Raw genomic sequence first — 23312 nt, 5'->3', positions numbered from 1 at the left:
AATGAACTTGAGCGTCATTTAATGTGCTTATTGACCATCCATCTTTGAAGAAATGTTTATTAAAGTACTTTGCCCATTTTTAAAATTGTCTTTTTGTTTTATCAATTTATAAATTCTATAAAACTGCATTATATATGGTTTGCAAATATTTTCTCTTACTCTGTGAGTTGCCTTTTCACTTACTTGATAGTGTCCTTTGATGCACAAAAGTTTTAAATTTTGATGAAGTCCAATTTACTTTTCTTTTTGCTGTTTTGATTTGGCTAAAGTATTTAAGAAACTGTTATCTAATCCAAGGTAATGAAGAATTAAAAATATGTTCCCTTCTAAGAGTTTTATGTATATTTGTATATGGTGGGAGAGAAAGGTCCACATTCTTTTTTTTTTTTATCAAGTAGGTATCCAGTTGTCACAGCACAATTTCTTGAAATTACTACTCTTGTTCTATTGAATGGTCTTGGGACTCTTGTCAAAAATCAATTGACCATAGAGTTATGGATTTATTTATGCACACATAATTCTATTGCATTGATCTGTATGTTTATCCTTATTCCAGTGCCACAATGGTTTGAATATCATAGCTTTGTAGTACATTTTGAAATCAGAAACTGTGAGTATTCCCACTCCTTTCATCTTTTTTGAGACTGTTTTGGCTATTCAGAGTGCCTTGTAACTTCACATGAATTTTAGGATGAACTTTATCATTACTACAAAAAAAGCAGTTGGAATTTTGGTAGGGATTGCAGTGAATGCATAGATCCATTTGGGGGAATACCTTAATTATAGTAAATCTTCCAAACCATGAACATGGTAGATCTCTACATTTACTTAGGTCTTCTGTAACTTCTTTTGGCAATGTTATGTAGTTTTCAGTATAAAAGTACTATTCTTCTTTGCTTAAATTTATTCCTAAGTATTTTATTATTCAGATGATATGAATGTAACTGTTTTATTTCACTTTCAGATATTGCATTGCTGGTGTACAGAACACAACTGATTTTTGTATATTGATCTTGTATGCTAAAACTTTGCTGAACTTCTTTTTTTAATCCCCAGTAGCATGTTGTGGAGTCCTTATAATTTTCTACAAGAAAAATTATGTTATCTACAAATAGAGATAATTTTGATTATTCATTGTTCATCTGGATGTTTTATTATTTATTTTCTTGCCTAATTATCCTGGTTAGATCTTCCAGTATAATGGTTACTAGAAGTGTCAAGAGTGGACATCTTTCTCTAGTTCCTGATCTTAGGAGGAAATCTTTTTTTTTTTTTAATGATCTTTAAATTTTTAATTGTGGTTTAAAGAAACATAACATCCAATTTACCATCTTACCAATGTTTAAGTCTATAGTTCAGTAGCATTAAGTATATTCACATTGTTGTGTTATAGCTCTCCAGAACTTTTTATCTTACAAAACTAAAAATCTATACCCATTGAACTATTCCCCATTTCTCTCTCCCTCCAGCCCGTAACAGCCACCACTTTCTTTCTGTTTCTATGAATGTGACTAATTGAAACACCTCGTTTAAGTGGAATTATGCATTATTTATCTTTCTGTGACTGGCTCATTCCATTTAGCACAACATCCTCAAGAGTCATCTATATTGTAGCATGTGACAGGATTTACTTCTATTTAAAGTGTGAATAATATTCCATTGCATATACCACATTTTCTTTACCTGTTCACCTGTTGAGAGAAACTTGGAATGCTCTGGATATGTATGTTAGGTTCATTTGGTCTATAGTGTTGTTCAAATCCCTTGTTTCCTATATTTTCTCTGTCTGGATGATCTATCTATTATTGAGAGTGAAGTATTAAAGTTCCCAACTATTATTATATTGCTATTTACTTCTTTACATTCTCTTAGAATGTGCTTTTTATTTTTAGGTATTCTGATATTGGGTGCATACATATTTACATCTGTTATATCTTCTAGATGAACTGACCCCTTTATACAGTGACCTTCTTTGTCTCTTTTGACCATGTGTAATTTAAAGTCCATTTTGTCTCATATAAGTAGTTACCCCTTCTTTCAAGTAGGATAGAAAATCATAAATACAGAAACTTCTGTCAACTTCTATTTATCTAAATTAATGTTGAATTTTGTCAGATCTTTGAGCAATTATAGTTAGTGTTTTGTGATTTTTGTCAGTTTTTTCTTTATAAAATTTATATTAATAGAACTGCTACCATCGATCCATTGCTACATCCCTACCATAAATCATTTTGGGGCGTAATTTTCATAACATCTTTAAACTTTTGTAACATGATCCTGCTTATTAACAAAGATTTAGCAGTAATACTAAAATACATTGTAGTTTTAATTTTTTCTTATCTCTCTCAGTTTGGTATTAATGCTATCACTATAAAAGTGTTTAAAGGTTTTCCTTCCTTTTCTATTTGCTGTTGTGGTTAATATAGCATGTGAGTTGAATCTTTTTAAGATTTCGGTAGAATTCCCCTGTGAAATCATACAGCTTAGGACTTTTCTGCAGGCTAAGTGCTGGGAGGAGGGGATAATTCTTTGAAAAAGTATATTTTATGGAAATTGAACAGTTAAAATTTGCTTCCTAGTCTGAGTTCAGTTTTGGTCATTTATATTTTCCTGGAAACTAATCCAAATCATCCAGATTTTCATATATATTCATAATCAGTTGACAAAATGTAGCTACTTATAATTATTTTTCTCTGCAACAGTTGTTTTAACATTATTTCTGTTTTGCATATTTTCATGCTTTCTGCTTTTTTTCATTCATTAAATGAGGTAATTTCTAATACGTATTTTGTGTGTGCCAGAAATTAGATTGATTTATTAGTTCTGTTATTTTCCAAATCATCAATTAATAGATTGCTCAAACTTGCTTTCCTTTTTTGTTTGTGTATAGCTTCACTTTTATCCCTACTGTGGTTAATCATATTCACTTACAGGATTTGTTTCCATTCTTCCTTTTTTCTTTTTTTTCTCCAATTTGACAACCTGTGGACCTAGGATCATGTTACAGTCAGTCCATGTTTTCCCCATTGATCTTTCTGTTTGATATCTCTGTGATATTCCTTTGGTATGTATAATCACCCCTGAGCCAATACATATGATTTTCATTGCTTTAGCTATAAAACAAAACTTGATATCTCATAGGGCATGCTCCCATTCTTTATTCTTACTTATCAACACTTTTGGTATTTTGGGGTTCTGTGAATTTTATGATCAGCTTTTCAAATTCCATGAAAAACATGTTAGGATTTAAACTGGAAATGCATTGATTTTTACAGTATTGATTTTTAACAAATAATTATAGATCTATTAAGGTTACTAATTTCTTCCTGAGTTAAATTGTTATGAGGCAAAACACTTGCCTAAATAAATCCTTGGAAAATGTGTCCCCAGTTAGTGTACTGGGGAACATAACCAAGATGGCTTTATGAAAAATGAGTTTTTTGAAAATTATAAGTAAATTTTAGGGTATGATAATTTTTAAATTAGAGATTTTTTCTTTCAGATTTATTGAGGTATAATGAAATAAGTACAGCATAAGATATATAGCATAATGAACTGATTTACATATATCATAAAATGATTACCACTATAAGTTGAGTTAACATCCATCATCTCATATAGATACAAAAATATATTTTTAAAAAGGTTTCTTTTCTTTTGAGAGAACTTTTAGGATCTATTCACTTAAAAACTTTCAAATATACCATACAGCAGTGTAAACTATAGTCATCATGTACATTACGTTTGCCTTACAACTGGAACTTTGTGTCTTTGACCACTTCACCCAAATCTCCCTAAATCCCTCAACCGCCACCACTGGTAACCACAAATCTGATCTCCTTTTCTGAGTTTGATTTGCTTTTAAGAGACACAGATGTAGAAAACAGACTTGTGGACACAAGGGGGGAAGGGGAGGATGGGACGAATTGAGAGAGTAGCATTGATATATATACATTACTATGTGTAAAACAGCTAGCTAGTGGAAAGCTGCTGCATAGCACAGGGAGATCAGCTCGGTCCTCTGTGATAACTTAGAGGGGTGGGGTGGGGGGTTGGGAGGGAGGCTCAAGAGGGAAGGAATATATGTATACATATAGCTGATTCACTTTGTTGTACAGAAGAAACTAACACAATGTTGTAAAGCAATTATACTCCAATAAAAAAAAAGTGACATGGGGAAAGGTGTACAAAGTCAAGTTAAAAAATACAACATAAAACCATAAAGTAAAATATGAGAAATAAAAAAAAAGATTCCAGCTATCAGTCAGATCATACAGTATTTGTCTTTCTCTAACTTATTTCACTTACCATAATGCCATCAAGCTTATCCCAAATAGCAGGATTCCCTTCTTTTCTATGGTTGGAGAGTATTCCATTCTATAGATGTACCATATTTTCTTATCCATTCATCCATTGATGGACCTTAGGCTGTTTCCATATCTTGGCTATTGTAAATAATACTGCAATGAACATTGAGGTGCAGATATCCCTTCACCTATATACCCAGAAATGGAAGCACTGGATCATATGGTAGCTTTACTTTAAAAATTTTGTGGAACTCCATACTGCTTTCCATAGTGGCTGAACCAATTTACAAACCCACCAAGCATGCACAAGGGTTTCCTTTTCTCCATATCCTCACCAACATTTGTTATCTCTTGGCTTTTTCATCATGGCCATTCTAATATGTGTGAGATGATATCTCGTTGTGGTTTTGATTTGCATTTCCCTAATGATCACTGATGTTAAATACCGTTTCTTGTAACTGTTGCCATTTCTTTGGAGAACTGTCTATTTGGGTCCTTTGCCCATTCTTTAAATTGCATTATTTGGTTTTTGGCTATTGAGTTGTATGACTTCTTTATATATTCTGTATATTAATCCCTCATCAAACATATGATTTGCAAATATTTTCTCCCTTTCTGTAGGTTGCCTTTTCATTCTGTTGATTGATTCTTTTGATATGCAAAAGCTTTTTAGTTTTATGTGGTCTGACTTATTTTATCACTTGTGCTTTAGATGTCATATCCAAAAATTATCATTGCCAAGACCCCTGTCATGAAGTTTTTTCCTGTTTTTTTCTAGTAGTTTTATGGTGGGACGTCTTAAATTTAAGTCTTTCATGAATTTGGAGTTCATTTTTATGAGTGGTGTAATACAGGGATCGAATTTCATTCTTTTACATGTGAATATACAATTTTCCTGGGACCATTTATTGAAGAAACTATCTTTTTTCCACTGAGTATTCTTGGATCTTTTGAAATAAGGTTTGACTATATATGCATGGGTTTATTTCTGGGCTCTCAATATGTTCCATTGGTCTATGGGTCTGTTTTTATACCAGTACAATACTGTTCTGATTATTATAGACTTATAAAATAGCTTTAAATCAGGAAGTATGATGCCTCCCATTCTGTTGTTTCTCAGCTTTGGTTTGGTTATTCAGGATCTTTTATGGCTCCATATCAAGTTTTAAAAATTTTTAAATTTAATTTATTGAAGTATAGTTGATTTACAATGTATTAGTTTCAGGTGTAGAGCAAAATGATTCAGATATATATACATATGTATATGCATATACATATGTGCAACATATATATATACACACACACACATATACATTCTTTTTCAGATTCTTTTCCTATGTAGTTTATTACAAAATGTTGAATATAGTTCCCTGTGCTATACAGTATATCCTTGCTGTTTATTTTATATATGGTAGTATGTATATGTTATTCCCAAATTCCTAATTATCCCTCCCCCGACCTTTCCCCTTTGGTAACCATATGTTTGTCTTCCGTATCTGTGAGTCTGTTTCTGTTTTGTAAATAATTTCATTTGTATCATTTTTTTATCATCTACAAATAAGTGATATCACATGATATTTGTCTTTCTCTGACATACTTCACTTAGTACGATAATCTCTAGGCCCATCCATGTTGCTACAGTTGGCATTATTACATTCTTTTTTATGGCTAATATTCCATTGCATACACACACACACACAAACACCACATCTTCTTTATCCATTCATCTGTCAATGGACATTTAGGTTGCTTCCATGTCTTGGCTATTTTAAACAGTGCTCCAATGAACACTGGGATGCATGTATCTTTTCAAATTATGGTTTTCTATGGATATATGCCCAGGAGTGGGATTGCAGGATTATATGGTAGCTCTATCTCTAGTTTTTAAAGGAACCTCCGTACTGTTCTCCATAGTGGCTATACTAATTTACATTTCCACCAACAGTGTAGGAGGGTTCCCTTTTCTCCATACCCTCTCCAGCATTTATTATTTGTAGACTTTTTGATGATGGCCATTTTGACTGGTGTGAGGTGATACCTCATTGTAGTTTAGATTTGCACTTCTCTAATAATTAGTGATATTGAGCACCTTTTCATGTGCCTTTTGGCCATCTTTATGTCTTCTTTGGAAAAATATCTATTTAGATCATCTGCCCAGCTTTTGATTGCGTTGTGGTTTTTTTTGTTTTTTTGTTTCTTGATATTGAGCTGTATAAGCTGTTTGTATATTTTTGGAGATTAATCCCTTGTTGGTTGCTCCATATCAATTTTAAGACTTTTTTCTGCTTCTGTAAAAAATGTCATTAGAATCTTGATAGGGATTTCACTGAATCTATAGATGGCCTTGAGTAGTATGGATATATTAACAATATTCTTCCAATGCATGACCACAAGATACCTTTTATTAGCATCTTTTTTATTTCTTTCATCAATGTTTTATGATTGAATTTATTCCTAAGTATTTTATTGTTTTTGATGCTTAGTAGAAATGGGAACTTTTAATTTTTTCTTCAAGTAGTTCACTATCAGTGTATAGAAATGGTACTGGTTTATCCATGTTAAATTTTACCCAACATTCCTAAATTTGTTGATTAGAAATAAGTTTCTTGGTGGAGTCTTCAAGATTTTTTACATATAAATCACGTAATCTGCAATTTTACTTCTTCTTTTCTAATTCTATGCCTTTTATTTATGTTTCTTACCTGATTACTCTGGCTAGGACTCCAGTACTATGTTGAATTCCATTCTTTCTTATCCATTAACGTACATTGAAAAGTGTATGAAATTTCCTTTATTGTTTATGTTCATCCTCAAGTGTCTGATATGTAGCTTTCTTTCCCATTATTTTCTAATTTTAGTTCATATTTCTTCTTTGCCTCAGATGTTGACAATTTTTATTTTTATATATCTAGATGTTAGAACTTTTTTTCTGATTTGGTTATCAATTACGTATTTTCCCAGTAATCTTTCTTTTTTGGTAATTTCCTACTCATGGGGTTTTACTTTTAGTTTTCTTTTGGCCTAATACCTGCTCAAATTTTGTAAAAATTCCATAATTAATTTATATGTGGTCTTTCTGTTTTTTTAGCTATGTATCTATTAGATCTAACTGATCATGTAAGCATTTGAGGTTTTCTACATTCTTACTTTTGTTCTAGAATTGTAATGGATGAGAGAGGTTAACTAAGTTATTCTACTACTAATATTATCTATTTCTCCTTGCATTTACTGACATTTTCTGCTTTATGACTTTTTAAGGTATCTTATTTGATGAATAACTGACACACTTTGATGTAGGATTGTACTTTGTTAATAAGAATTACTCTTCTTCATCTTATTTAATTATTTTTGCCTCAGATTTTGACTCATATTACCATCAAGACTTCTGGTATGTTATTTTTTTTTAAATACACAACTGAAATACTTTTGATTTTTATTTTCAACCTTTCTGAGCCACTTGATTTTCCTTGTATCACAGTTCTATAGCATATGGTCACACTTTGCTCCAATTGAAATGTGATGTTTTTCTTTTTAATGGATTATTTACCACATTTACAGTTATTGATAGATTTTGTCTTAATTCTGCCATAATATTCTACATTTGTGGTTTCTGGTTTTATGTCTTCATTCACATTATTTATTTGTGCTTAGTGTTTTCTTCACATTGTTTTTCTGTATATATCCCTTCAAATAATATGAGGTTTGATTTTAGTTTTTGAAGAGATTACTTTTTATAACTATAATTTTAATATTAATATTCTATTTAACATGATATAAGACTCCATCAATAATAGTGGTAGAATTATTATGCATTTATTCTGAGTTCTTTTACCTCCCCATCATAATTTTAATTTTTTTGCTCTCTTATAATTAACATTATATTATTATATATGTAACCTATTACTTTATTAGCTTTAGCTTTAAATTATATACTTTCACCCTCAAGCTATAGAAGACTGGGAAATCTATTTGTATTACTTTCTATTTTCTCTTTCACACCCCAATCCAACTTTATTTAGCTAGAATATTACTATGGTGTCATGATTTATAATATTTAAATTCTGCTCTGAAACAATAATTCTCTCAGTTTTAGTTTTAAGGCTAGGGTTTAATGGATTTAATGCTTGCCACCTCTCTGTTTAACATAGATTCTCTTTCATCATTTGGTTGTCTGAAATTCTTCTTCTATTAGATCAGTTCAATAGGACATATGCAAACTATACTCCATGAAATTTTGTGTATTCAAAAATCATAGTCTGTTATCATTATATTTGAATTAATATTTGCCTAACGATAAAATAGAGGTCACACTTTATTTTTTTTGAAGATTCTGTGAACACTATTCTGCTGGCTTCTAATATTGGAAGGTGATGTGGACATTTTTGAGACTTTCTGGATTTCTTTCCCTTACAGGTGACTTCACATTTTTACTTGGATGTCCAAAGAATCTTCCTTTATCTTTGAATCCAGAAAGTTTACTATGATGCGTTTTGATGTTCATTGTTTTGTTTCATTTTCCCGACTGGGACTCAGTGTACCCTTAAAGGCATTTAAATTAAAATCTTATTTCCAGAAAAGTTTTATGAAGTATACTTTAAACACTGATTTTCTATTCTATTTATTTCTCTTCTTTAGTGACACTGATTATGTGTAAGTTGGTTCTTCTGCTTGTCTTCCATATTTATTATTTTAATCAATCTTTTTTTAAACTTTTTGTTCATGTCCATCTCTCTCTTACTAGCTTTTACCATTTCTCAGTCCTCATCTCCACATTCCTTGCTGTGTTTTCAACAGTTATTTTCTTTTATGGTATCTCAAAATTAAGATGGCTTTATTTCTCTCTTCCACTTTTTTCTCTTAATTCAGCTGGCTCATGTATTAGCTATTTCTGTTGTTTTAAAACATCTTCTCTGAATTCTTAGACTGCTTTGAAATCCTATTTAATTTTTTTCCAGGTTTACTGAGATATAATTGACATATAACATTGTATAAGGTATACAAAGTGAGAATTTGATATACGTATATATTGTGAAATGAGTTCCTCTATTAAAGTTATGATTGTTTTATTGAGCTACCTGAATTACAATATTTAGTTATGTCATCTGTTAACTTACAGTATTTTTCTTGTTAATATTCTTCACTAACCACTTGTTTTCCATGTTCCTTTCATTATACATGCATACGTCCTTTTACACTGCTTCACTGTTTTGCACTTTGCAGATACTGATTTTTTTTTTTAAAGGTTGAAGGATTGTGGAACAATCAAGCAAGTGTACTGTCACCATTTTCCCAACAGCACTGGCTCACTTCCTGTCTCTGGGTCACATTTTCATAATTCTCACAGTATTTCAAACTTTTCCATTATTATTACATTTGTTGTGGTGATCTGTGATCAGTGATCTCTGACATTACTATTGTAATTGTGTGTGGGGGGGGGGTGTACCACAAACCACACCCATATAAATAGATAGCAAACTTAATAAATAAATGTGTGTGTTCTGACTGTTCCACCTACTAGCAGTTCCCCCATCCCTTTTCCTCTCCTCCAGCCTCCCTGTCCCCTGAAATGCAACAATATTGAAATTAGGCCAATTAATAATCCTACAATGGCCTCTAAGTTTCCAAGTGAAAGGAAGAGTTGCATGTATCTCACTTTAAATCAAAAGCTAAAAATGATTATTCTTAGCGAGGAAAGCATATTGAAAGCTGATACAGGCCAAAAGCTAGGCCTCTTGCACCAAAGAGTTAGCCAAGTTTTGAATGCAAAGGAAAAGTCCATGAAGGAAATTAAAAGTGTTACTCCAATGAACATATCAGTGAAAAGAAAGCAAAACAGCCTTATTGCTGATATGGAGAAAGTTTTACTGGTCTGGATAGAAGATCAAACCAGCCACGACATTCCCTTAGGCCCAAATCTAATCCAGAGCAAGGCCCTAACTCACTTCAATTCTATCAAGGCTGGAAGAGGTGAGGAAGCTGCAGAAGAAAAGTTTGAAGTTAGCAGAGATTGGTTCATGAAGTTTAAGGAAAGAAGCCATCTCCATCACATAAAAGTACATGATGAAGCAGCAAGTGCTGATGTAGAAGCCGCAGCAAGTTATCCAGAAGAACTAGTTAAGATAATTAATGAAGGTGGCTACACTAAACAACAGCTTTTCAATGGAGATGAAACAGCCTTCTATTGGAAGAAGATGCCATCTAGGATTTTCATAGCCAGAGAGGAGAAGTCAATGCCTGGCTTCAAAGCTTCAAAGGACAGGTTGACTCCACTGTTAGGGGCCAGTGGAGCTGGTGACTTTAAGTTGAAGCCAATGCTCATTTACCATTCTGAATCCTAGGGCCCTTAAGAATTATTCTAAATCTACTCTGCCTGTGATCTATAAATGGAGCATAAACAAAGCCTGGATGACAGCACATCTGTTTACAACATGGTTTACTAAATATTTTAAGCCCACTGTTGAGACCTACTGCTAAGAAAAAAGAGTTCTTTCAAAATATTACTGCTTATTGATAATGCACCTGGTCACCCAAGATCTCTGATGGAGGTGGACGAAGAGATTAATGTTCTTTACATGCCTGCTAATACAACATCCATTCTGAAGCCTATGGATGAAGAAGTCATTTTGATTTTCAAGTCTTATTATTTAAGAAATACATTTCATAAGGCTATAGCTGCCATAGATAGGGATTCCTCTCATGGATCTGGGCAAAGTAAATTGAAAACCTTCTGGAAAGTATTCACCATTCTAGATGCCATTTGGAACATTTGTGATTCACAGGAAGAGGTCAAAACATCAACATTAACAGGAGTTTGGAAGGAGTTGATTCCAGCCTTCATGGATGACTTTGAAGGGTTCAAAACTGCAGCAGAGGAAGTAACTGCAGATGGCGTGGAAATAACAAAAGAACTAGAATTAGAAGTGGAGCCTGAAGATATTAATTAATTGCTGCAATCTCATGATAAAACTTGAATGGCTGAGGAGTTGCTTCTTATGGATGAGCAAAGAAAGTGGTTTCTTGAGATGGTATCTACTCCTGGTGAAGATGTTGTGAAGACTTGAAATGATGACAAAGGATTTAGAATGTTACATAAACTTAATTGATAAAGCAGTGGCAGTGTTTGAGAGGAGTGACTCCAATTTTGAAAGACATTCTACTGTGGGTAAAATGCTATTAAACAGCATTATGTGCTGCAGAGAAATCATTTGTGAAAGGAAGAGACAATCAGTGAGGCAAACTTCACTGTTGTCTTATTTCAAGAAATTGACCCAGCCATCCCAACCTCCAGCAACCACCACCTTGATCAGTCAGTAGCCATCAACATCAAGGGAAGACACTCTTCCAGCAAAAAGATTAAGACTACCTGAAGGCTCAGAAGATGGTTAGCATTTTTTAGCAATAAAGTATTTTTTTAATTAAGGTATGTACATTTTTTAAAGATATAATGCCATGCACACTTAATAGACTACAGTATAGTGTAAACATAACTTTTGTATGCACTGGGAAACCAAAAAATTGCTGTGACTCGCTTTATTGCAATATTTGCTTTATTGTGGTGGTCTGGAAGTGAACCCACAGTATCTCCAAGGTATGCCTGTATTTTTTCATGGTATAATTTTGTAGTTCTTTTGCTGGTTCCTCATTAGTAATTACTTATGTTCGAATAAACCAAGTATCTGTGGACCAGCAGTTTAGAGGGGCTTATGTGGAGGAAGGGCTAGTATTTTTTACTTCTGATACAGAGTTGTGTGTGAGTTATTTAAATATTTACTTCTCCCTAACCAGCCATAGACTACTTCCTGTTTAATACTTCAGTAAGCCTCCTATTTTTTGTTTTGGCCATGCTGCATGGCTTGTGGCATCTCAGTTCCCTCAGTTCCCCAACCAGGGATTGAACCCGGGCCATGGCAGTGAAAGCCCAGAATCCTAACCACTAGGCCACCAGGGGACTCCCAAGCCTGCCTTCCTTTGATGCCTAATGGAATGCGAGGAACATGGGGAAGTACTCTGTAAAAGCCCATGCTTGACTTTCTAAACAAAAGATTGACAAATTTAGCAATAACACTTCGAAATTCATAGCTGCAGACCTTCTTCCTATGTGTATTTCTCGGTGTCCTCTGAGTTTTCTGTATTTGGCAGCTCTTCCCCATATATCGTGGCACAGAGTTACATAAGTCTTCTAATATCACTAAAATTTGCAGGGATTTTTATTTTTAAACAAGAATAATGTTTTGGCATGGCTTTTGATAGCATTTGCCATTCTTTTCTTTATTCCTTCCTAAAACTAGATGTCTAGAAGGCTCACCTTATTTACATTTTGTAACTTCAATACTTTAGAGAGTTCATTAACTTCCCTCACCATTTAAAAAATAATTCTCATTTGTCTCTTTATGTATCTATAATACATATTAAACAACTCATTTAAACTAGGAATTTCTTGATTATTTTAATGGTCAGATTTTTTTTAACATGCTACAAACCATTTGTCAAATATGTTTCCTTCTGGTAAGAGTTTTAGCCATATCATTAACCTTCTAGCTTACTCAAGCTTAACTATGTATCCTCAGTTCATCAAGTAATGTGTAGTTTTGCAAATTATAAATGACCTTTTCAATACTGTAGATGACTTCTGCAGTATCAGCTACAGACTCTGCTTTAGTTTCCTAATATTGTCACATAGAATTGTCTAAATGTCTGTCATCTACAAGTTTATAATGAACTCTGTGCTAAGCACTGTGTCAAATCAGTTCATTAGCAGCATTACCAATCATTTTCTCTTTTCATTGTTTCTCTCCATCACTGCTACCAGCTGTGGCCTAATTCCAAAATGTCACTGAACAACATAAAACAGCTTGGGACGGTGAGGTTTTTAACAGACTAAAGATTTTCCTTTAATATTCTAGATATAATCCTACCAACAGTTAACTCTTTATGGAGTGGCCTACCTATATGACTGTGAAGATGCCTCTGTTATTATAGATACAGATAGACAGGTAGGTAGATATACATAGATTGATCAATAGAGATATATAGGATGATGTGCATGTGCATGTAAGCATGAAAATAAACATCAAGCTCATAATTGTATGTAATCACCACTTGATAAATTAAGTGGGTTCTATTGGATTTGTTTACTTTAATAGATGGAGTGTAGAATTACTTACCCTGTATAAAAAACAATCTAGATTTCCAAGGCCAGGTAATAAAAATTTATATAACTCAGCACTGAATTAAAATACTTGAGACTACCACTTGATGGAATTGGTGGTGGGTTATTTTCAAAGAAAAATATAGTATAGAAAAAATAGTTTAAAATAAGTTTAACTCCCAAAGATGTTCATAAAGTTGTTGTTTATAAAACATTTATTTAAGAATGATAAAGTTAATGAAATACATCTGTATGTATTAAATTATGTTTATATAGAGTCCTAATATCCTATAGAAAATCTCATTTAAAGTTTAAGTAATAGACTTAAAGACAATAATTATAGAACACAAAAGTATGTAGTATTGGTGGTGATGGTGCTGGTATTAGTGCTGGTAGTAACAACAACAGCTAATATTCACTGAGTACTCACTAAAAGCCAGGTATCATGAAAATGTTGCATGGATTATTTCATTTAATCTTCACAATAACTTGGAGAAGTATATAGTATTATCATCTTAATTTAACAGATATGAAAATAAAGATCAGAGAGGTTACATGAATTATCCAAAACTCATGTAGTTAGAAAGTGAAAGGCAAAAAAAAAAAATTTAAACCAATAGATTTAATTAAAACTACATAATTTTCCCATATGTATATATCAGAAACTATCACCACACTGTAAAAAATGAAATTAAATGGTGAAATACATAAACCATATATAAATAAATGTATGTAACATAATCATCAAAAAGCTAAATAGCTGTCCCTTTTTAATGAAATTATCTATGACTGCCTTTTGTTCTTTGTTTATGTGTTACATATCTTCACATTGAACATAAGATTTATATTTGGAAAATTAGGTTTTAAAGAAATAACAGTTATCCCTAGAGGCGTGAGATAGGGAGTGTGGGAGCGAGGCTCAAGAGGGAGGGGATATGGGGATATATGTATGCATATGGCTGATTCACTCTGTTGTACAACAGAAGCTAACACAGCATTGTGAAGCAATAATACTCCAATAAAGATGTATAAAAGAAAATAAATAACAGTTATCACACAACTATATACAAAGGAAAACATAATTATCAAGGGGATAATTTGTATTTCAGGTGCTATAACAGTATATAAAATTATGAAATGTGCTATATTAAGTATCAAGTAGAAAAAAATTCTAGATTCAATGAGATTGAGGCAGTTTAACAATCATCAGTACACACCTTTTTGAAAAGCATTAGAAGCAATCTATAAATAGAAGCTTTAAAATCACATAAAGTAGGATTAGATTTAAATATTTACCAAAAGTGATAGTTTCACAAAAGTTTCATAAAATCAAACATATTTCACACACCATTTATAGTGACCATGTTGTGTGTATAGTCATGTTGTTAGCGAGTTGATCTCATGCAAAACCAGAAGCTTGAGGAATTAGTCTATAACCTTTACATAATATTTCAAAGTGATCAATTTAGACTCAACATTGGTACAAGATTGGATGTATATTTATATTTCATTTAAATACTGTTTACCTATGATACCAAACAAACACAAAAAGTTGCTGCCAAGGAGTTGGAGACTACCATACCGGGAGGCTCACATACTAGGCTGTTATTTAAAAATGGATCTTCCTGGGACTTCCCTGGTGGTGCAGTGATTAAGAATCCGCCTGCCAATGCAGGGGACACGGGTTTGAGCCCTGGTCCGGGAAGATCCCACATGCCGCAGAGCAACTAAGCCTGTGTGCCACAACTACTGAGCCTGTGTTCTAGTGCCCGCGAGCCACAACTACTGAAGCCTGCACGTCTAGAGGCCGTGCTCCACAACAAGGGAAGCCACTGCAATGAGAAGCCTGCACACCGCAACAAAGAGTAGCCCCCGCTCACTGCAACTAGGGAAAGCCCGCGCACAGCAATGGAGACCCAATGCAGCCAATAAATAAATAAATAAATTTATTAAAAAAATGGATCTTCCTTTTCCACAGAATTTTCATGTAAGAGTTGATCCAGAAGGACATACTTTTTTTTTTAACTCTTGCCTCCTTGTTTAAAATGAGAGGGGGAATATCCAAATACACACCCCTGGAAGTGATTTATATGTTGGGATAAGGCTGGGAAAGAAAAGAACTATGTTCTGAATACTACATTTATGAGTTTGTTTGGATGTCATCCAAAATCATTGAAAAGAGTGAACAGACCTACACGCCAAATCCCAGAGCCATGTTCGCATTATTCGGCATACATTCCAGACTGAGAATCAATGTTAGAAACAGCTACAACTGTCAGCAGCTTTGAGAGTAACTTGAAAACATGACATTTTGGATTTTAGAAATATTTTTCACAGCAACAGAGATGGGTAAAACACATACGTTTATGTAGCACACCACTTTGTCTTGTGTCAGTAATTGCTGGCTTGGGCCTCTGAGATGTCTCTATCAATCCACTGAAAATAAAGTTAGATGTGAGCATTCTATGAGGGAGCAAAATGGCTGTCTGTATTTAAAATATCTAAATATTCTTTATGCATTATTTCTGACACATTTACAGCGACTTTTTAAACTAAACATTTTATTTGGAGACAATTGTACACTCACATGAAATTGTAAGAAATAATACAGAGAGACCCTATGTATCATTTAATCGGTTTCTCCCAATGGTAACATCTTGGAAAACTATAGTACAGTATCACAACTAGGATACATACTGACATTGACACAATCAAGATACAGAACAGTTCCCTTACCACAAGGATCCTTGAGTTGCATTGTTATAGCTATACTCACTTTTTTCCCATCCCATCCTAACCTCTGGAAACCTCTAATCTGTTCTCCATGTCTATACTTTTGACATTTCCAGTTGCTTTTAGGAAGTAATCTTTATTGGTTTCCCCTTCCTATCTTTCAGTCCTTTCTCTGTGACTTTTACTCACATCTTTCAACTAAAGCACTCTAGGTTCAGTGTAAGTTCCCCCTTTTTCAAAGTAAATAAATGCCCAGGGAATGTAAACCAAGTTTTGGTAGAAAGATCAAAAGTTTAATTATTTATTGAGTATTATATGCAGGATACTGTTCTAGGCATTAGGGGATATAGTGAATGAGACAGACAAGGTCCCAGTCCACGTGGAACTCACATTCTAATGGGGAAAAAGGCATGATAAACAAATTTTAATATAGATCAAGGGAACAGGATAGCAAGCCCAGAAACAAACCCATGCACTTATGGTCAATTAATCTATGACAAAGGAGGCAAGAATATACAATGGAGAAAAGACAGTCTCTTCAATAAGTGATGCTGGGAAAACTGGACAGCTACATGTAAAAGAATGAAATTAGAACACTCCCTAACACCATACACAAAAATAAACACAAAATGGATTAAAGACCTAAATGTAAGGCCAGATACTATAAGACTCTTAGAGGAAAACATAGGCAGAACACTCTGACATAAATCGCAGCAAGATCTTTTTTGACCCACCTCCTAGAGAAATGGAAATAAAAACAAAAATAAACAAATGGGACCTAACTAAGCTTAAAGGCTTTTGCACAGCAAAGGAAACCATACACAAAACAAACAACAACCCAGAGAATGGGAGAAAATATTTGCAAACGAAGCAACCAACAAGGGATTAATCTCCAAAATATACAAACAGCTCATGCAGCTGTATGTCAAAAAAACAAACAACCCAATCACAAAATGGGGGGAAGATCCAAATAGACATTTCTCCAATGAAGACATACAGATGGCTAATAAGCACATGAAAAGATGTTCAACAGAGAAATGCAAATCAAAACTGTAATGAGGTATCATCTCACATCAGTCAGAATGGCCATCATCAAAAAGTCTACAAACAATAAATGCTGGAAAGGGTGTGGAGAAAAGGGAGCCCTCCTACAATGTTGGTGGGAATGTAAATTGGTACACCCACTATGGGGAGCAGTATGGAGGTTCCTTAAAAAACTACAAATAGAACTACCATATGACCCAGCAATCCCACTACTGGGCATATACCCAGAGAAAACCATAATACAAAAAATACACGCACCCTAATGTGCACTGTAGCACTATTTACAATAGCCAGGACATGGAAGCAACATAAATGTCCATGGACAGAAGAGTGGATAAAGAAGATGTGGTAATACAAACAATGGAATATTACTCAGCCATAAAAAAGAATGAAATAATACCATCTGCAGCAACATGGATGGACCTAGAGATTATCATATTAAGTGAAGTAAGTCAGACAGAGAAAGACAAATGTCATGTGATATCACTTATTTGTAGATGATAAAAATAATGATACAAATGAACATATTTACAAAATACAAACTGACTTACAAATATTGAAAAGACATTTATGGTTACCAAAAAGGAAAAGGGCAGGGGAGGGATAAATCAGGAGCTTGGGATGAACATACACACACTACTATATACAAGATAGATAACCAAGAAGGACCTACTGTATAGCACAGAGAACTCTACTCAATATTCCGTGATAACCTATATAGGAATCTGAAAAAGAATGAATATATGTATATGTATAACTGAATCACTTTGCTCTACACCTGAAACTTATACAACACTAAATCAACTATACTCCAATAAAATTTTAAAAACTCAAAAACAACTTAAAAAAAATTAAATGCACAAATTTTAAAGTCCTTACCCTTACATGATATTTCTCAGTTACATGTGTATGTGTGTGTGTGTGTACGCGTGTGTATATATTCAATGCGAAAATAATCTGCTAGACTATACACTCCATGAAGGCAGGTATCTTATTTGTCTTGTTCACTTTTTGATTTTTAAAAAATAATGCTTGGAACATAGTAGTTGGTTATTTATTCAACCACTACTTATAGCAAGCCCATAGTGTGGTCCCAGGCATGGTGCTAGGCACTGAGAATACAGCAGTAATCAGATAAAAGTCCCTGCTCTCACAGAGCTTTGTGAATTCCAAAGATAGCTGGCACCAAATAGGTTTTCAATAACCTGTCACTGCTGCTGTTGCTATTGTCATTGTTTTGACTGTTATTAATATTTACTAAAGCTGATTCACAGACATAATTGTTGTGGTGACTCTTAGAACACAGGACAGATGTGTGAGAAAATTCTGTGTACGATGATGCAAATGTTAAAGTTAATATTTTATGATCTTTCCTCCCATAACCACAAGAGATGTTTTGACTCTCCTCCTGGTGAGCAGTATTCTAGCCTTTTTTTCCCCAGCAGACATGCCTAGTCCAATTATCACGTTGATGTTTATTCTGAGCACACCATGAAAGTGTAGCTTGTCATTCAAATGCAGGGGAGTCCTATACCAATAATACTAAACAGCTAGTGCTATGGAAAACAACACAAAACAAAAATCAATTTGATTTACAATACATCATTGTTTTCAGTAAACTACCTTTCTATTTGCTTTTAGAGAGATGACATATATATTTCTTTTGGGGAGATAAAATATGTATATACTTCTTTGCATTTCTAAATGTCTTCTAGATTGATTTTGAGGCGATTGATTGGATAAAACAGAAGTTTATATAGTACACCATTTTGTCTTATGTCAGTAGTTGCTGACATAAGATATAATAAATAGAATTATTATTCCCAAAGATTCCCAATCTTTGGGAAGAATGTTCAAGATTGGACTGGGTGCAAAGACCACCTCTCAAGGATATCTGATTGAACACATATAATAGCAAGTTGCTACTCAATATCAACATGCTTAGACAGATGATGTGTAATATTTTGTACATAAATGGGTGCTCTTATCTGAGACTTTCTTCTCCTGACCTTGCTCATCCTCTCTGTTTAGGTGTTAGTTGTTTGCAGAGAGCATTTTTTGAGGATATTTCTCTCTTCTTAACCTCTCTTTTGGTGGGAACAGAAAGATTTGAGGATCAAATATAACCTCAGGGGAAGCCCAAGCTTTTCTTTTACTGAAAGGCAGAATCCAGGCCGATAGGATGACATTTCTAACTGTTTGAATTTCTGGTGGTTTATTCTATACAGATGTAAATTTAACATTATCTGGCCTTTAAAGGAAGAGCACACAAGAGCAGGACAAGACCAAACCAAAAACAGCGAAGAGAAACAGTCTTCTGTGGAAATGTCTGACATCAGTAACAAGCTTTTTCCTTACCATTGCCACTATCCTAACCTTGGCGCTCACCTTTATGCCTAAAACTATATCAAAAACCCCTTATCTAAAACACCTGCTTCCACTATCTGTCAAGAGGCTTGTCTCACCTCACTCTATCTTCACATCAGTCCATCCTGTACATTTCACCTGGAATGAAATGTTGTGTCTTCCTAAAACACTTTTGCCCTGTCATCAAGTTACTATAAAAACAAATAAAAGCAAAAAAAAAAAAAACCATGAATGCCTACCTTGGCTATTCAATCTGTGTTGGAGTCCTGGAATCTGTACTTTTAAAGCTCCCAGGTCATTCTGAGGTATAGCAAGGCTAAGGATTTGCTGGAGTTGAAGCAGAGCTCAAAGTCTTCAATTTGACATCCAAAGTCCAATTTAATCTGACCTTAAGGTTACTATATTTACTTGAAAATATGTTTTAAAAAACAGTAAACGTCATTAATTTTACAATCTTCTAACTGACTTGAGTGTGAACAAAGATTTCTTTTCACTTCTCCAAAGCAAGTGCAATTTTCATGCAAGTCCGGTTTTCACAGAGGTAGGACATGTAATGCTAAACTATCAATTTTCTAACAACCCAACTTTAAAAGGCAGATTTTTTTTTCTCATTTCTTGGAACGCTAGGAGGCCTTTGGCAGTAACTCTGTATATAACAGAAAAGAACTGAAACAATGCAATAAATGATATTGCTGCAAGTAAAACCTTCATTATTGGGCTACTTAAGACAGACTATCTGCTAAAATTTGCACCTGTTTTGAGCATGTCTGATTGTTAACTCAAAATACTTACAGGAACAGTGAGGCTTATTGTGAAAGCCTCATTGCACTAAACGCGAAAATATGTAACCCAGTTCATTGTCTGAGTAGTCTAAAGGAAAACTTAAGGTGTTGAGTGGAGCAATTTATTCAAAATATCGATGGCCTAGAGAGAGCAATTGATCTTAATTTATTGAAAATTCTGTTGATTACTCAACTTCCTCAATAGTAAATTCTGAAGATATCAGAAGGTTTTGATGTTTACCTGACCAATGTTTTTTTTTTTTTGCTCTCTTTCAAATCTCAGGCCTTTGCTGAAACCTGAATTATTGATAGTTCATATTTTTTCAATTTCATACCACTTTGGCACACATAACTTACTGGTAATTGTGGTCCACAATCACATTGAATATATTTTCATACTAGATACTTGGGCTAAGCAACTCTATAAAAAGGAATTTTTTCTGAAATTAAAATGTCTGACTCTATATATCTTCAACTGTAAAAAGGGTACTGTATTAGTTATTTGCTGCTGTGTAGAAATTACCTCAAAACATAGTGGTTTAAATCAATCAACATTTATTTTTGTGAGTTAGGAGTTTGGGAGCAGCTTAGCTGGGTGATTTTGGCCTAAGATTTCTCATGAGGAGGTAACTAATAGTCCTGGTTTCCCTGGGACTGCTGTAAATCTAAGACAGTCTCTGGAAAACTGCAACAAGTTGGTCATGCAAACTAGAGGCCTGGGATGCAAGACTTCTAGTGTTAAAATCCAGTGAGGATCCGGATGACCTGTTTTTATAGTAACTAGCTCATTCTTAGGAGTTCTCACACTTTATTTAGATTTCAAAGGTGGCAGAACCACTGCACCATTTCATCCTCTCTTCCCTAATCTGGAATCGTGCTCCATTAATTTTGCCCCTTCTTCCAAAAATTACTAATCAAATAAGCCAAAAATTATTAATCCCTCCTCGAGTATGCTACCTCTTTGTACTGTATGAGCTCCAGGTAATACATATAAAACCTCAAAATGCTTGCCAAATATCAAAAACCATTCTGAAAAAAGTTATCAAAATCAGCTCTCTGCTAAACAATATATGCCTTAGCCTACAAAGTATAATTCCTGCAATGGCCAAACAACATAGACCCTAATACAAGATTCCCATGGCTCCTTCCTCCTTCAGAGTTTCCAAAATCCTGCTTAGAAATCATCTAGGAATACTATATCTCACCTATCTGCAGAATAATAAATCCAGAGGTATTCTTGGGTAAAATGAAGAAAACCTAAATTATGTAGGATAAATTAGAAGAATGAAGCAATCCATTGTGATATTACTTATATTCCCATGACTGTTTGTTCAGGATTATGTAATTTGGTCTTGTAATACTTTAGCCAATTAGGGATTAGGAAAGGGAGTTTGAATATTACTTTAAACCAGATAAAAGTAACGTATTACCCATTAAATTACAGTTTCCTAAATTGTACCCTAAGGGGAAATGCATATTAGTTTGTACTCTAAGGTCAAATAGTTTCATAGAGAGAAACAAAAGCAATGGACTTCATCAGCATCAAAATACTATAGTCAATACTTAATACCATTCTTGTATAGCTGCATACACTTGCTAATGATTATCATTAGTTGCAGTGTTCTCTCTCAGGCATTGGCTGCAATGACTTAGTTTTGACACTACATCTCACTGAAACCATCTCTGCTGCCCTAAAATTAGGCGTTAATTTTTTGTTTGAAATCAACAGTATATGGGCTGAGTATGAAGGAGGCCAACTCTCCCTAAGTTACTCCATATGAGATAGCAGTCTATCAACCCAGTCAAAATCTCCATTTGGGCAACTGTGTTAGGGTTACAAAGAGAAAATAGGTTATTTCAGCCAAGTAAAGGAACAGTCAGTAAATTTTCCAATTTTCATAAATTGTGGTGTACATCCGAAACTAGATGGTTGATGGAGTGGTCTTTAATACTAAATCATTCTTGCATATTGTTATAACAAATCTCTAAAACTGGAAGTAACCATGATTGTCTCTTCCTTGCAACCTCAAAGAGCTTGACTAATATATCTTTCTGCTAGATCCTATCTGTTCCTCTTTCATTTTCTGCATCATTAAAAAAGTAGTTCACGTGCCCTGTCAAAAAATCAAACATGTTTTCCAGAGTGCCCTAAATTTAAAGGTAGACATTAATGTTACCTTCATTATATACATACATTATGTTACCTTCATATATACACTATTGGCAAATATTGGGGCTCCTAACTGGCTCCAAATACTGAACTTTGCTTATCTCTACTATAACATTATATTTTAATGATATTGAGAGGTCTTCACAACAAGCCCTCCAACAGTGAATAAACAGAACCCCTTGAAAGGGACGAGACGTTCTTTATCAACATGTGGCATGAAAGCCAAAAATATGAGATTTGTTACTCTTTTTTAAAAAAAATTATTTATTTTTGGCCGCATTGGGTCTTCGTTGCTGTGCGCAGGCTTTCTCTAGTTGCAGTGAGCAGGGGCTACTCTTCCTTGCGGTGCGCGGGCTTCTCATTGCGGTGGCTTCTCTTATTGCAGAACATGGGCTCTAGGCAGACGGGCTTCAGTAGTTGTGGCTCGCGGGCTCTAGAGCGCAGGCTCAGTAGTTGTGGCGCACGGGCTTAGTTGCTCTGCGGCATGTGGGATCTTCCCAGACCAAGGCTCTAACCCGTGTCCCCTGCATTGGCAGACGGATTCCAAACCACTGTGCCACCAGGGAAGCCCTGACTTATTACTCTTGATATAGTCCTATTTTCATGCCCTCTACAGAATTCCAAAGTTCAACATTATTATTGTAAATTATGGAAGAGGTGAAGCAAAATGATAAATGTATTCACTCACCATATACAGAATGAAAAAATACTAATATTGATATTGCATCCCTGGTCCTAAATGATACTGTAGAATTAGGACA

Source organism: Grampus griseus (assembly GCF_964374135.1).
Source record: "Grampus griseus genome assembly, chromosome: X".
NCBI classification, from domain to species: Eukaryota; Metazoa; Chordata; class Mammalia; order Artiodactyla; family Delphinidae; genus Grampus; species Grampus griseus.
Note: the sequence above shows the minus strand (reverse complement) of the source record.